Raw genomic sequence first — 16,244 nt, 5'->3', positions numbered from 1 at the left:
GTCAATTTCCTTCGATACTATTGCACTTCTTATCGCTATAAACACGCCTCCCCCTTCACTGTCCAGCCTGTCTCTGCGGTATACATTCCAGTCTGAGTTTAGGATTTCATTACTGTTTACGTCTGGTTTCAGCCAACTTTCTGTCCCTAGTACTATATGGGCGTTGTGACCGTTTATTAATGAGAGCAGTTCTGGGACCTTTCTGTAGACGCTCCTGCAGTTTACTATTAGCACATTAATATTGTTATTCCCTGTTGCATTTTGCCTACTCCTACCTTGCCGCGTCTCAGGAGGCGTCTTGTCGGGCCTAGGGAGGGGATTCTCTAACCTAAAAAACCCCCATGTGCACTCCACACGTACTCCGCTACCCTTGTAGCCGCTTCCGGCGTGTAGTGCACGCCTGACCTATTCACGGGGACCCTACATTTCTCCACCCAATAGCGGAGGTCGAGAAATTTGCACCCCAGATCTCCACAGAATCATCTGAGCCTCTGGTTTAAGCCTCCTCCTGCATTTCATTACAATTTTCCAATGTTACAACCTCTCAATATACCACAGCATCATCTGCAAAAAGCCTCAGTGAACTTCCGATGTCATGTCATCCACAACGTCATTTATGTATATTGTGAATAGCAACGGTCCTACGACACTCCCCTGTGACACACCTGAAATCACTCTTACTTCGGAAGACTTCTCTCCATTGAGAATGACATGCTGCGTCCTGTTATCTAGGAACTCTTCAATCCAATCACACAATTGGTCTGATAGTCCATATGTTCTTACTTTGTTCATTAGACGACTGTGGGGAACTGTATCGAACGCCTTGCGGAAGTCAGGAAACACGGCATCTACCTGCGAATCCGTGTCTATGGCCCTCTGAGTCTCGTGGACGAATAGCGCGAGCTGGGTTTCACACGACCGTCTTTTTCGAAACCCATACTGATTCCTACAGAGTAGATTTCTAGTCTCCAGAAAAGTCATTATACTCGAACATAATACGTGTTCCAAAATCCTACATCTGATCGACGTTAGAGATATAGGTCTATAGTTCTGCACATCTGTTCGACGTCCCTTCTTGAAAACGGGGATGTCCTGTGCCGTTTTCCAATCCTTTGGAACGCTACGCTCTTCTAGAGACCTACGGTACACCGCTGCAAGAAGGGGGGCAAGTTCCTTCACGTACTCTGTGTAAAATCGAACTGGTATCCCATCAGGTCCAGCGGTCTTTCCTCTTTTGAGCAATTTTAATTGTTTTTCTATCCCTCTGTCGTCTATTTCGATATCTACCATTTTGTCATCTGTGAGACAATCTAGAGAAGAAACTACAGTGCAGTCTTCCTCTGTGAAACAGCTTTGGAAAAAGACATTTAGTATTTCGGCCTTTAGTCTGTCATCCTCTGTTTCAGTACCATTTTGGTCACAGAGTGTCTGGACATTTTGTTTTGATCCACCTACCGGTTTGACATAAGACCAAAATTTCTTAGGATTTTCTGCCAAGTCAGTACATAGAACGAACTGAATCAGCCCACAACTACAGTACAGGTGGTCGAGTTGCTGATTCCATTTTACAATTTCGTCGAAGTACGCTGAGCGAGTATGAAAAGAAGTTACTAATAGTGTCGGAGGTTTTATTATCCTTAGACGCCACCTCTTTTATTTAGAAGTGAACCTGTAGCTCCTTGATTCCAACTCAAATTCTGCGAAGCTTGTACAGTGCCTTGTGATTGGTTACACTTTCGTGATTACATTTTCAGTTACGTGGCTACTCATCAGTTCTTTTCTTGTTCCGAATTGCATGAGTTCGGCAGGCTGTCTTTAAACTGACGCAATCCACATTTTGATATGCGAGTCTCTACCTATGCCGTAAGTTAGGAATTTCCTCAGTGAGAAGAAATGCTGACGGCTGCAAAGCCCGATGCTATACGCTATTCTCTCACACTGGCCCTTTCTTGCAGTGACTCATGCGTACACTAGGTTGCAAATTTTCATTTCCTGCTCATTACACTCTGCTGTTGGCACTAATGGCGTCTCCTTAAGAACTCACCAGTCCTTTTGAATGTAATGAAGTCCTCAGATTCTGTGAGTTGAGCTGTTTCGGTAGCTACACACGCGGATCACTCGTTAATATGTTGCAAATTGAGATATCGAGGAGTTAATTTCATCCACAATCTGTGTCCTATGAGAAAGTGAGATGTTTGGTTAGTCAGTTTTCTTAAAATTTGTCTCAGCCTAGACCAGCTCGCTTGTGTTACTTTCCATACTATCCATCATTTTTATTATCTTGTTCAACTATTCGTCCAATGATTTCAATTGGGAATCCCGTTTTCTGTGTAGGTCCCTCATCTTTTCCAGAAATTGTTTCAGACGTTCTTTGGCTTTTTTCCCATCTGCCTCAGCCATCCTGTCTTTCTTCCGTGCTTCTTTCGTGTCTGCTTCAGCTTTGCTATCTCTCTACTGTGCTCTCCTGTCTCTCTCTCTTCTATTTATTTCCTACACGCCTCTGTTTATTTTTCTACCTTGTTTGGCTTTCCGATCTTCATCAAGCATTTCCTCCCTATTTGTTTTTGCTTTTTTGTACCTTTTCTTTCATCTGGAGATGAGTAGCCCCCATGTTTAGGAGATTCGAGCTTCTCTCTGCAACAGGCGGCTAAGTTTGAGAAACTTCGCTAGTTTCACACTGGCCGGTTGTCAGGGTAGTTCCTGGGTTTCGGGCAACACAACTACTGATGATGCCTCCCCCGCTGAAAATTCTGACGCGACTTCCTCCGCCGCTTCGTTTGAATATTTCTGGGTAATAATTCTCCCTGTCCTTTTTTTTGTCTCGACTTGCCAACCTCTATCCACTTAAGAGAAATAAAAAGAGAAATGAAATCAGAATTTATTACACAACAGGGTACAGCTATCGCAAATTTCACATCAGAGAATTATCATCAGCACAAAACCAAAATACAAGAAAATAATCTTAACAAGAAAATAATCTTCACAGAAAAACAAATTTTTACACCAGAATCTCCCTAAATATAGGCAGCTACACAAAAGAACAAATTATATATAGGGCTTAGATCGCATGGAGCGTGCTAGCAAGTCCCGTGCAGCACATTAATGAACACCCTACAAAATGAGACAAAAGTGATTGCAACAACCTTTTGCACTCCCAAGATATCTCACTGTCAAAAAAAGCAAAAAGTAGGATCGTGGATAAGTTGTGTCCCACTTTTGGACCAGAGTTGAGGAGCGCAAGTGGTTACTAGCGCAGTGTTCACCTCGTGGGACGCCAGAAATCGCCTAAAATCCACACCCAAGCTGGCTGACACTGTGGTCCTCAACGTTAATCCACTGGGCTGATTCAAACTGGGGTCGGCAGGCCTCCCTGTCCCGAAAGCGGGAGCTGTAAGACGCACGGCCATCCGGGCAGGTGACTTGTAGAGACCTTCTGGGAATCAGTTATGAGTAATCGTAGATAGGTTGAAAATAAAAAGAGTCACACACAAATTTTAAAAGTTTGTTACTTTACATCGCACCATAATCCTCCAATCTGAAGGGACGCAACTGCATTACGCACCTTCAGACATGAATGTGCTCAGGGCCTGGGAAGTGTGATTTTTTATTTCATATTTGCTACGATCAAAGAATAGGACACTCAATCTGGACTTCCACTGCCAGATAGGAGACCCTATACTTTGGCAGCGAGCAGCACAAAGGCCGTCCAACGGCAAGCGGGGCACAGGGGTTCGTTTCCAGAAAGACGAGCACGATTCGCAAATATTGATGGGCAGCGCAAGGATGCCGGAAGCAAAGAGATCAATCAAAAAGCTGCTGTTCTCCTTCCACACGGAGTTTGTAGGGGAAACAAGCAGAAAAATCCCGCAAACTGGAACAACCTGTTTCTGTTATAGTGGCAGAAATGAGAAAAGTTCATTGATGAGAGAAAAAGGGAAATTTAGCAAGCAACGTGCCAACCTTAGCCCCAGTCTTCGTGGAAGTGGATCATGTTGGTAGGTATCTTGGTTTCATTGCGGTGGACAACATGGACTGCACACGGCACGATTAGCTAAAAGTGATGTAAGTCGAGGACATTCATTTAATCATGGTGTAGTTCGATTTCATTATGAGCCTTGAGATATTCTTTTAAAAGATAGACATGAACTGTCTTTTCTGTAAAGGATTAATTACACCTTGTGTGACCTCGTTGGGATGATAACTGCCTAGCCCTTCAGACAATGTATAAACAAACTTATAAATATTGTAGGACACACGTAGCTGAATGAAAATTGAAACTCATCTAGTTTGTTAATTCAAATGTTCAAATAAATATTGAGTCTATGGACCTTAATCTCAAGTGTTTAACATTAAGATAAATTTTTATTTCCTATGACGAACACGTAATACACTGAAGCGCCAAAGAAACTAGTATAGGCATGCGCATTCAAATACAGAGATATGTAAACGGGCAGGATTCGGCCCTGCGGGTGGCAACGCCTCTATAAGACAAGTGTGTGGCGCAGTTGTTAGATCGGTTAATGCTGCTAAAATGGCAGGTTATTTAGTTTTAAGTGCTTTTGAAAGTGGTGTTATAGTCGGCGCACGAGCGATGGAACACAGCATCTCCGAGGTAGCGATGACGTGGGGATTTTCCCGTAAGACCATTTCACGACTGTAGTGTGAATATCAGGAATTCGGTAAAACAGCAAATCTCCGACGTCGCTGCAGCCGGAGAAAGATTCTGCAAGAACGAAACCATCAGCGACTGCGGAGAATCGTTCAACGTGACAGAAGTGCAACCCTTCCACAAATTGCTGCAAATTTCGATACTGGCCCATCAACAAGTGTCAGCGTGCGAACCATTCAACGAAACATCATCGATATTGGCTTCCGGAACCGAAGGCCAACTCGTGCACCCTTGATGAATGCACGACACAAAGCTTTACGCCTCGCCTGGGCCGATCAACACCGACATTGGACTGTTGATGGGTGGAAACATGTTGCCTAGTCGGACGACACTCGTTTCAAAACGTTTCGAGAGGACGGACGTGCACGGATATGAGGACAACCTCATGGGTCCGTGAACCCTGAATGTCAGCAGGTGGAGGCATGTGCAGTTGAAGTGATATGGGACCTAGGATACATCTAGATTCGACTCTGACATGTGGCACGTACGTAAGCATCATGTCTGATCACCTACATCCATTAATGTCCATTGTGCATTTCAACGGACTTGGGCAGTCCCAGCAGGACGCATCCATAATTCCTACATAGTGTCCCCAGGAACACTCTTCTCTGTTTAAACACTTCTGCTGGCCACCACACTCCCCCGACATGAGCCATGTGGAGTGGCCGCGAGATTTGAGGCGCCAAACACACAATACGTGGTCCCTCCCGCCGGAGGGTCGAGTCCTCCCTCGGGCGTGGATGTGTGTGTTGTCCCTAGCGTAAGTAAGGTTAAGTTACTTTAAGTAATGTGTAAGTCTTCAGTAGTTTGGTCCCTTTGGAATTCACATACATTTGACAGTTTTTTCCCCAAACATGAACATTATTGAGTATATCTTGGATGCCTTGCAACGAGCTGTTCAGAAGAGATCTCCACCCCTCACACTCTAACGGATTTATGGACAGCCCTGCAGGATTAATTCCTTCAAACTCTTCTTCAGACATTAGTAGAGTCCATGCATGTCGTGTTGCCGCACTTCGACGTGTTTGTGGCGGCCCTACACATTAGGCAGGTGTACCAGGTCCTATGTCTCTTCGGTCTTGCTCTGTAGGAGAAATGACCACGAAACGAAACTCTGAATTCACAACAATGATACGTTGCCTTGCTTTTTGACAACACTCGTCAGACACTTTATTTTTAGTAAGGGAAAGGAAACTCCTTGTTTTGTGTGAGGAAGAATCACCCATTTAATTGAAATTGAGAAGATGCAAAACACTGTATCAAGAACTGTAATATTTGGAAGGTAATCAGACGTGATAAAATCTTTGTAATAGTTGCTTCGAGTGGGATTAGGTATGCATCACATTTTCTACTAGTAAAATTATTCAGATAGTGTAACATATGAAAAATGGCGTATACGACGCCAAGGAAGCTAGATAATTTGCTTATACGGTCAGTATCCTCTTATTCAGAAGAGATTATGACTGGGTTCGCCTTGGAGCAGATCCTGTTGCTAGTATTGATCGGATCTGTGTGGAATAGCAAAATGTGTTAGACGTTTGATTGTCTTCGACGAGTGAAACATGTAAAGTGGCATAGGAAGTGACTTTCCATATTGTAAAGAAATATTTGACCTCTATGGTTACATTACGTACAGGCGTAAAAATGATTTTATAATGATTAATACATGTAATGTCACGCCCCTGCCAAGTTTCTCTTTAAGGTAATGGTAAGTTGTGCCATACTATCTAGCTTGTTTTACGAATTTCTCTTACGTCATCAATCATTTGCTAGTTATATTCCAACCTCGGTCTTCTTCTACAGGTTTTACTCTCTACAACTCTCTGTAGAATGATGGAAATTATTCCCTGATGTCGTAACAGATGTCCTATCGTCCTTTGTTCTTGTTAGCGTTTTCCATATACTCCTTTCTTGTCCGGTTCTACACCGAACCTCCTCATTCCTTATCTCATTAGTCCATGTCATTTCCAACATTCTTCTGTAGCACCGCATCCCAAGTGCTTCGCTTCTCTTCTGTTCCGGTTTTCCCACAACGTTTCACTACCAAACAGTGCGATGCTCCAAACATAGATCCTCAGAAATTTGTTCCTCAAGTTAAAGTCTTTGTTTGATACTAGCATACGTCTCTCGGCCAGGAATGTACTTTTTGCCAGCTAGTCAACTTCTTTTGTCCTCCTCACTCCGTCCGTCAGTGGTTATTTTGTTGCGTAATTCCTGAACTTCATCTGCGTCGTGACCATCAGTCTTGATATTAAGTTTCTCAATGTTCTCATACCTGTTGCTTCTCATTACTTCTGTCTTTCTTCGATTTTCTCTCAATCCATATTCTGTACTCATCAAATTGTTCATTCCATTCAACAGATCTTGTAATTCCTCTTCACTTTCACTGAGTACAGCAATGTCATCAGAGAATTTTATTATTAATATCCTTTCACATTGAAATTTTATTCTGCCCCTGAACCCTTCTTTTATTTCCGTGATTGCGTCTTCGACATGTAGACTGAACAATAGTGGCGAAAGACTCCATCCCTGTCTGACACCCTTTTTAACCCGAGCACATCTTTCTTGGTCATACACTCTTCTTATTCCCACTTCTCGTTTTACATTTTGTATATTACCCGTCTCCCCCTATATCGTATCGCTACATTTCTCAGAATTTCGAACATCGTTCATCATTTGATATTGCTGAACGCTTTTCCAGCTCGGCAAATCCCGGAACGTATCCTGATTTTTCTTTGGTCTTGCTTCCATTACCAACCTATACTCAGAACTGCCTCTCTGGTACCTTTACCTTTGATAAAACAAAAATAATCGTATTCTAACACTCCCTTAATCTTCTTTTCCATTCATCTGTATATTATTCTTGTCATCAATTTGGATGTATGAGCTGTTAAGCTGATTCTGCGATAGTTGTAGCACATGTCAGCTCTTACAGTCTTCCAAACTATGTAGATGCTATCTTTCCGGAAGTGCTCCCAATGATTTCAGAAATTCTCATGGGATGAATCTATACGTTCTTCCCTAACGCTATTAAGTCTTTCAAAGCTCTTTTAAATTCTAATTCTAATGCTGTATCCCTTACCTCTCCAGTATATCGACTCCCGTTTTTTCTGTTGTCACATCAGACGAATCTTACCACTCATAGAGACCTTCAGTGTACTCGTTCCACCTGACTGCTATCTCTCTCCCCCCCCCCTCTCTCTCTCTCTCTCTCTCTCTCTCTCTCTCTCTCTCCTCTGCATTTAACAGTGATATTCGCATTGCAGTCCTTAGGTCACCACCGTTGCTTTTAATTTCACCGAACGTTGTTTTGACTTTTCTACATACTGAGTTAGTACTTTCGACAATCAATTCTTTTTCGATTTCTTCACATTTTTCATGCACCCAGTTCGCCTTAGCTTCCCCGCACTTTCTATTTATTTCATTCCTCAGTGATTAAGGTACGCCTAACAAGCCAATATCTGATTTCGGAATCTCTGTCTGACCATGATGTAATCTAACTGAAATCTTTGCGTATTACCCCGCCTTTTCCAAGTATACCTCCTCCTCTTGTGATTCTTGAACACAGTATTCACTACTACCAGTTGAAATTCATTGCAGAACTCAATTAGTCTTTCTCCTATCTCATTCCTAGATCCAAGTCCATGTTCTCCAGTAACCCCTTCTTCTACACCTTCCCCTACAATTTCATTTCAGTCCCCCACGACTATTAGATTTTCATCTCCCCTTACGTGCTGTCTTACCCGTTCAATATCCTCATATACTTTCTCTATCTCCTCATCTTCGGGTTGTTATGTCGGCATGTATACCCGAACTGTCGTTGTCAGTGTTGGTTTGCCGTCGATGCTGATGAGAGAAACCCTACCACTGAACTGTTCACTGTAACACACTTTCTACCCTAACCAGCTATTCGTAACGACTCGTACTACCATTACTCCATTTTCTCCTGCTATTGATGTTAACCTATACTCATATGACCAGAAACCATTGTTTGAATTTTCTAATTCTGAGTACTCAAGGGCGACATGTTTTAATTGTTGAAAACCATTCAACAGTCAAGATCTCATAAGAATATTTCTTCATTTAAGACAGTCGGATTCAACAGGCTTTGGTGTCGTCTTCAGATCTTGAAACTCTTTTTGTTGTAAAATATGTCCAATTTACGCTGAACCTCACGCACGAGATGAGCCACTGTAAATTTTTAAATGTAAATATTAATTTTAAATGTAAATCGTTGATGCCGGCCGAAGTGGCCGTGCGGTTAAAGGCGCTGCAGTCTGGAACCGCAAGACCGCTACGGTCGCAGGTTCGAATCCTGCCTCGGGCATGGTTGTTTGTGATGTCCTTAGGTTAGTTAGGTTTAACTAGTTCTAAGTTCTAGGGGACTTATGACCTAAGATGTTGAGTCCCATAGTGCTCAGAGCCATTTGAACCAAATCGTTGATCCATTCACTGAGCATTTTCGTTGCAGAGAGCAGTTGACCCTCAGAACGAACACGCTGAGCTACCATGCCGACTTTCCTAGACCACGGATAAAACTCGTTATTCGCTTATCTGAAACACGCTTCAGTAACTTACCATTTCATGACCGAAGTCCAGAGTTGCGGGATTATTTGTAGAGATAAGTATTTGTAGAAATAAATATTTAACTTCCACAGTATTTATTTTTCACCTGTGGTAATGTCCGTCCCTGATAGCTGAGTGGTCAGCACGACGGAATGTCATGCCTAACGGCCAGGGTTAGATTGGGTGTTGTGTTGTTCTTATCATCATCATTTCATCCCCATCGACACGAGAGTCGCCGAAGTGGCGTTAACTCGAAAGACTTGCACCAGGCGAACGGTCTACCCGACGGGAGGCCCTAGTCACACGGCATTTACATTTACCTGTGGTAATTTAAACAATACAATGCTTCCCACTGTACTCTCTAAGAACTTGATAAGCCCATGCGTTGCACCATTCCTCTGAATTGGCTCCCATGGAGGTTCCTTGCACTGTGATATGGAGTACAAGTTACTTTGAGCATGATAGGAAGCACGTATGCTAATTGAATTGGAGGATAGGTCCTCAAGAATGAGTCTTGTTTTTATCAGACTAGTTGGATAAATGTTTACGGGCTAACCAAAATAATCTTACAGAAGAAAGGTCAGAGAAGCAGCTGAAGTTTCCAATAATGCATGTAATAATACAGAGGACGGCTATAGGCTTCCGGCAGCGTGGCTCCACGCCATCAAGGAAGTGAGTATCCGGCCGGGTGTGCTAGCAACATAAACAACGAGCTGCAAGTCACCTCGACGGATAAGAATATTTGGGTAAACATTCCCCCTCTCTTGCTCTGCCCGTTTCGCATCTTGCCAATGATGATGGCGAACCAATGGCAGTAGGAGGAATTTCGACAATTAACCCTTCTCCAGCGTAAATGTGGAATAGCGGATTTCTATCCAATGACGAGGGGCCACCAATAGTATCCACGAGAGTTTAGCCAATAACATACCCTATGACGAAGGCCCACCGATTGTAGCCATAAGAATTTTAACCAATATTCCCTCTTCTCCAGCACGAACGCAGGAAAACTCCCCTTTATAAGAGAACGCGACACTGGACTCTGACAGTGTTCTAACAACAGTGGACATCGAAACATTCTATAAAAGATCCCAGCAGAGGGGTCGAAACGTCAATTATTTTAGAAGGAAATATGACGAGGCCTAACGTCCCAGAATATTTTAACTTTAGCGACAACGGCCACGAAAGCTTGCGGACTTATTATAACCAACATCTCCCCTAATAGGTCATTTACCTTAAACATATGTGAGTCCAGAAGGAGCGCAGCGTCAGATGAGATCGTGCAGTAAAAGAAGAGCAGGTGAGTTTTGCAGGTGGCTGTGATACAGGGCTCATAGCGACTGCCACTAACCCAGGTCAGTGCAAGCAAGAACGTTTTTGGATATGCCTTGAGCTATGATAGCGATACCTGCCAGCGGTTCCATTATACAGAGACGTTGAAAAACTATATGTACACAGCCTGTAAAAACAGATAGCTATTATTACGATGGGACATGAAACTGTACGTTATTCTATTTTTTTAAGATAATCACTAGATCTCTGTGAACAGCGGTTGTAATATTCTACTAAACGTTCACTTTCTCTATGATAGAAATTCGCATTCGAAAATTGTTGGATGAACCCCTTCATTTTTGGTAAAATCTTTTCTATCAGATGTTCTTTCACATATCCTAGAAGACGGAATGACCTGGTAAAAGATCTGCTTCACATAGCAGATGCTACCAAACCTCCCATCGGAAATGTCTAAGAAAAGCTATTGTTGTGCCCGCTGTGTTGTATTGCTGTGCAGAAGAGCAATCCCTTCGTTTAATTTTCCTACTGCTCTTGTTCCTTAAGCCGTTCCGGAGCGATGTCAGTGTTGCACAGTTCCGGTCGACATTAGTGCTTGTGTCCTCTGCCCGTAACTCGGGGCGTATAAAACCTTCACATTCGAAGACTTATCCTACTGATGGCACAACTTGGGATTTCTTCCGTGGAGTCTAGAAGATTCATCTCCTTTCAACATATGTTCTCTTTATAGCACTTATGAAATGATAGACCCATGTCTTATCTCTTGGAATGACGCAACTTAAGAAATCACTGACTTCCACGAGTAACGCTCAATGACGTCCTGAGGCACGATAACCCTTGCACCTTTGTGTGCAGCTGACAGCATCCCCGCAGCCACCGTGAGCACAGATTCCGATCCATCAGGCGATCTCGGACAGTGGAATGAACACTGCCCATTTGAGAAGCTCAGCTGCGGAGAAATTTCCGAGAGAGTCTCTCTGCGACTGCTGCGAATCAGCTCCTCCATTGGCTGCACATTGTAGTATGTGACTGATGTCAATGATCTTCCTTCCTGATCATCATACGGACGTCTGTGCAGTCGTGGTCAAATTGTTGGCACTATTTCAATACGGCTGGACGCGACATTGCGTTTCGTCCATGTTGTTTTTGTTGTGGTTTTCAGTCCAAAGACTGGTTTGATGCACCACTCCATGCTACTCTGTCCTGTGCAAGCCGTTTCATCTCCGAGTAGGTATTGCAAGCCCGCCCGGCTAGCCGCGTGGTATAACGCACTGCTTCCCGAGCGGGATTAGTGCCGAGGTCCGGTGTACCGGGCTGCTGTGGATGGTCCTTATGGCGGTTTTCCAGCTACCTCGGCGAATTCCCGTGCGTGTACAACACAATTACTCTATCACACAAACATTTGGGGTTTCATTCGTCTGGTATGAGATGTTCCCTTGGGAGGGGGGTCGATTGGGGACCGAACTCTAGGATTAGTGTGGGGTGGCGGTAGGGTGGGGCCGGCCGGGACCGCAGCCTGGAACCGCGCGACCACTACGGTCGCAGGTTCGAATCCTGCCTCGGGCATGGATGTGTGTGATGTCCTTAGGTTAGTTAGGTTTAATTAGTTCTAAGTTCTAGGGGACTGATGACCTCAGACGTTAAGTCCCATAGTGCTCAGAGCCATTTGAACCATTTTGGTAGGGTGCGGGGACTGATGTCGCCTGTTGTGGGGTTGTGAACCACTGAGGGCTAAAGCGGGACGAAGCCTCTCCATTGTTTATAGGTCCCCGGTTTAATACACAATACACACAATACACAACTACTGCGAACTACATCCTTCTGAATCGGCTTAGTGTATTCATCTCTTGGTCTCCCTCTACGGTTTTTACCCTCCACGCGTGCCTCCAGTACTAAATTGGTGATCCCTTGATGTCTCAGAAATCGTCCTACAAACCAATCCCTTCTTGTAGCCAAGTTGTGCCACAAATCCTCTTATCCGGAATTGTATTCAGTACCTCCTCATTAGCTAAGTGATATGCCTACCTAATCTTCGGCATTCTTCTGTAGCACCACATTTCAAAATCTTATATTCTCTTCTTGTCTAAACTGTTTATCGTCCATGTTTCACATCCATTCATGGCTATACCCCACACAAATTATTTCAGAAAAGACTTCATGGCACTTAACTCTATACTCGATATTAACAATAGCCCGCTTGTCGTGGTCGTGCGGTAGCGTTCTCGCTTCCCGGGTTCGATTCCCGGCGGGGTCAGGGATTTTCTCTGCCTCGTGATGGCTGGGTGTTGTGTGCTGTCCTTACGTTAGTTAGGTTTAAGTAGTTCTAAGTTCTAGGGGACTTATGACCACAGCAGTTGAGTCCCATAGTGCTCAGAGCCATTTTTTTTGTTAACAAAATTCTCTTCTTATGAAACGCTTTCCTTGCCATCGCCAGTCTACATTTCATATCCTCTTTACTTCTACCATCATCAGCTACTTTGCTCCCCAGTTAGCAAGCCGGCCGCGGTGGATGAGCGGTTCTAGGCGCTTCGGTCCGGAACCGCGCGATGGATGTGTGTGATGTCCTTAGGTTAGTTAGATTTAAGTAGTTCTAAGTTCTAGGGGACTGATGACCTCAGATGTTAAGTCCCATAGTGCTGAGAACCAGCCAATTAGCAAAATTCATCTACTACTTCAAGTGTCTCATTTACTAGTCTAATTCCCTCAGCATCGCCTGATTTAATTCGACTACATTCCATTACCCTCGTTTTGCTTTTGTTGATGTTCACCTTATAGCTTCCCATCTTGTAGCCTCCTTTCAAGACATTGTCCATTCCGTTCAACTGACCTTCCAAGTCTTTTGCTGTCTCTGACAGAATTACAATGTCATCGGCAAACATAAATGTTTTTATTCCTTCTCTTTGGATTTTAATACCCGCTCCAAATTTTTATTTTGGTCCGTATACAACCAAACGTTCGCTGAGAATCAGTGTGCAAAAAGAAAAATGGTTCAAATGGCTCTGAGCACTATGGGACTTAACATCTGAGGTCATCATTTCCTTAGAACTTAGAACTACTTAACCTAGGTAGCCTAAGGACATCACACACATCCACGCCCGAGGCAGGATTTGAACCTGCGACCGTACCGACGCGCGGTTCCTGACTGAAGCGCCTAGAACCGTCCGGTAACAACGGCCAGCAATCTGTGTGGAATTAACACATTTTGCCCGCAAGAATCTTATTCGCTCCCGTACTTCAATTTTGGTTTCCAATTGCCGCACCAGTCCACTCGTACACAGTGACTCAACTGTATATCCGTACCGCGGCAGAGTTGCATCTGCAGGAAACCCGGAACATGTGTTCTCTTGTGACAATACTTCACCCATGTTGCGCAATGGTCTTAGTGTGAGTCAACACGTGTAACTCACTTTCTCGAGTCTATAAGTACAAGCTGATACAACATTTTAAGGTTATTTGAAAATGTAAGTCGTAAACATGGCTGCAACTTCAGCAACTGCATGACAGTAAAATCGGAGAAGAAAAAGTAAGCCAACCAGTTGCCAATAAAAACTATCTTTTTCAGATGGCGTAGTGGATCAGCTGGCCGTGGTGGACGAGCGGTTCTACGCGCTACAGTATGGAACCGTGCGACCGCTACGGTCGCGGGTTCGAATCCTGCCTCGGGCATGGGTGTGTGCGATGTCCTTAGGTTAGTTAGGTTAAAGTAGTTCTAAGTTATAGGGGACTGATGATCTCAAAAGTTAAGTCCCATAATGCTCAGAGCCATTTGAACCATTTTTGTAGTGGATCTTATTACACCGTATATAACGATGTAACAAGGTCCATTGCACCTTCTGAAGAAGACTATTTTAAAATAGTCTAAACCTAAGTTACGGGTTCAAACAAACATTTATTTGCAACTGCTTGGAAGACTGTTTCAACCTCTCCAAGTTTTAAAGGTATTGTAAAGTTATAACAAGAATGTTACAAACTTAAAAGGCTGTGCTCCTTGTTCTTCTCCGTTTTCTTATTATTATTCTTCTCCCCCTTATTCCCGCCCTTACGCCGTATCTTCACGAGATCGAAATATTAATTTCCAGTTGACAATATTAGTAGGAGAGGGCGGTCCGAAGCCGCCTATACCCTTTCTGTCGTCACACCTTACCCCTCCGAGACGGAATTTGTGCACCATGTCTGTCTGCCTCTAGTCCTATCCCTGTTGAATGTTTAGCAACGTTTCCAAAGTGTTTGCGAATCGTGTAACTGATGCGGTGCATGGGTGCCAGCCTATTATTCGCCTAGTCGGATGTGGGAAACCGCCCATAAACCCCATAGAGCAGGCTCATCCAAGAATTGCGCCCGGCGGGGGCGCCCGCGCGAGAGGGAGAGAGAGAGAGAGAGAGAGAGAGACAGAGAGTGCTGCGAAGCGAGTGAGACCGCACAGCACTGCTCTGCGCTGGACTGTCCCGCGGTCTGATCCAACGTAAACAAAATATTCTAATTTAGATATACACTCCTGGAAATGGAAAAAAGAACACATTGACACCGGTGTGTCAGACCCACCGTACTTGCTCCGGACACTGCGAGAGGGCTGTACAAGCAATGATCACACGCACGGCACAGCGAACACACCAGGAACCGCGGTGTTGGCCGTCGAATGGCGCTAGCTGCGCAGCATTTGTGCACCGCCGCCGTCAGTGTCAGCCAGTTTGCCGTGGCATACGGAGCTCCATCGCAGTCTTTAACACTGGTAGCATGCCGCGACAGCGTGGACGTGAACCGTATGTGCAGTTGACGGACTTTGAGCGAGGGCGTATAGTGGGCATGCGGGAGGCCGGGTGGACGTACCGCCGAATTGCTCAACACGTGGGGCGTGAGGTCTCCACAGTACATCGATGTTGTCGCCAGTGGTCGGCGGAAGGTGCACGTGCGCGTCGACCTGGGACCGGATCGCAGCGACGCACGGATGCACGCCAAGACCGTAGGATCCTACGCAGTGCCGTAGGGGACCGCACCGCCACTTCCCAGCAAATTAGGGACACTGTTGCTCCTGGGGTATCGGCGAGGACCATTCGCAACCGTCTCCATGAATCTGGGCTACGGTCCCGCACACCGTTAGGCCGTCTTCCGCTCACGCCCCAACATCGTGCAGCCCGCCTCCAGTGGTGTCGCGACAGGCGTGAATGGAGGGACGAATGGAGACGTGTCGCCTTCAGCGATGAGAGTCGCTTCTGCCTTGGTGCCAATGATGGTCGTATGCGTGTTTGGCGCCGTGCAGGTGAGCGCCACAATCAGGACTGCATACGACCGAGGCACACAGGGCCAACACCCGGCATCATGGTGTGGGGAGCGATCTCCTACACTGGCCGTACACCACTGGTGATCGTCGAGGGGACACTGAATAGTGCACGGTACATCCAAACCGTCATCGAACCCATCGTTCTACCATTCCTAGACCGGCAAGGGAACTTGCTGTTCCAACAGGACAATGCACGTCCGCATGTATCCCGTGCCACCCAACGTGCTCTAGAAGGTGTAAGTCAACTACCCTGGCCAGCAAGATCTCCGGATCTGTCCCCCATTGAGCATGTTTGGGACTGGATGAAGCGTCGTCTCACGCCGTCTGCACGTCCAGCACGAACGCTGGTCCAACTGAGGCGCCAGGTGGAAATGGCATGGCAAGCCGTTCCACAGGACTACATCCAGCATCTCTACGATCGTCTCCATGGGAGAATAGCAGCCT

Source organism: Schistocerca cancellata, chromosome 5 (genome assembly GCF_023864275.1).
Source record: "Schistocerca cancellata isolate TAMUIC-IGC-003103 chromosome 5, iqSchCanc2.1, whole genome shotgun sequence".
In the NCBI taxonomy this organism is placed as follows: Eukaryota; Metazoa; Arthropoda; class Insecta; order Orthoptera; family Acrididae; genus Schistocerca; species Schistocerca cancellata.
The sequence above is the reverse complement of the archived record's forward strand: the minus strand, read 5'-3'. Positions refer to the sequence as shown.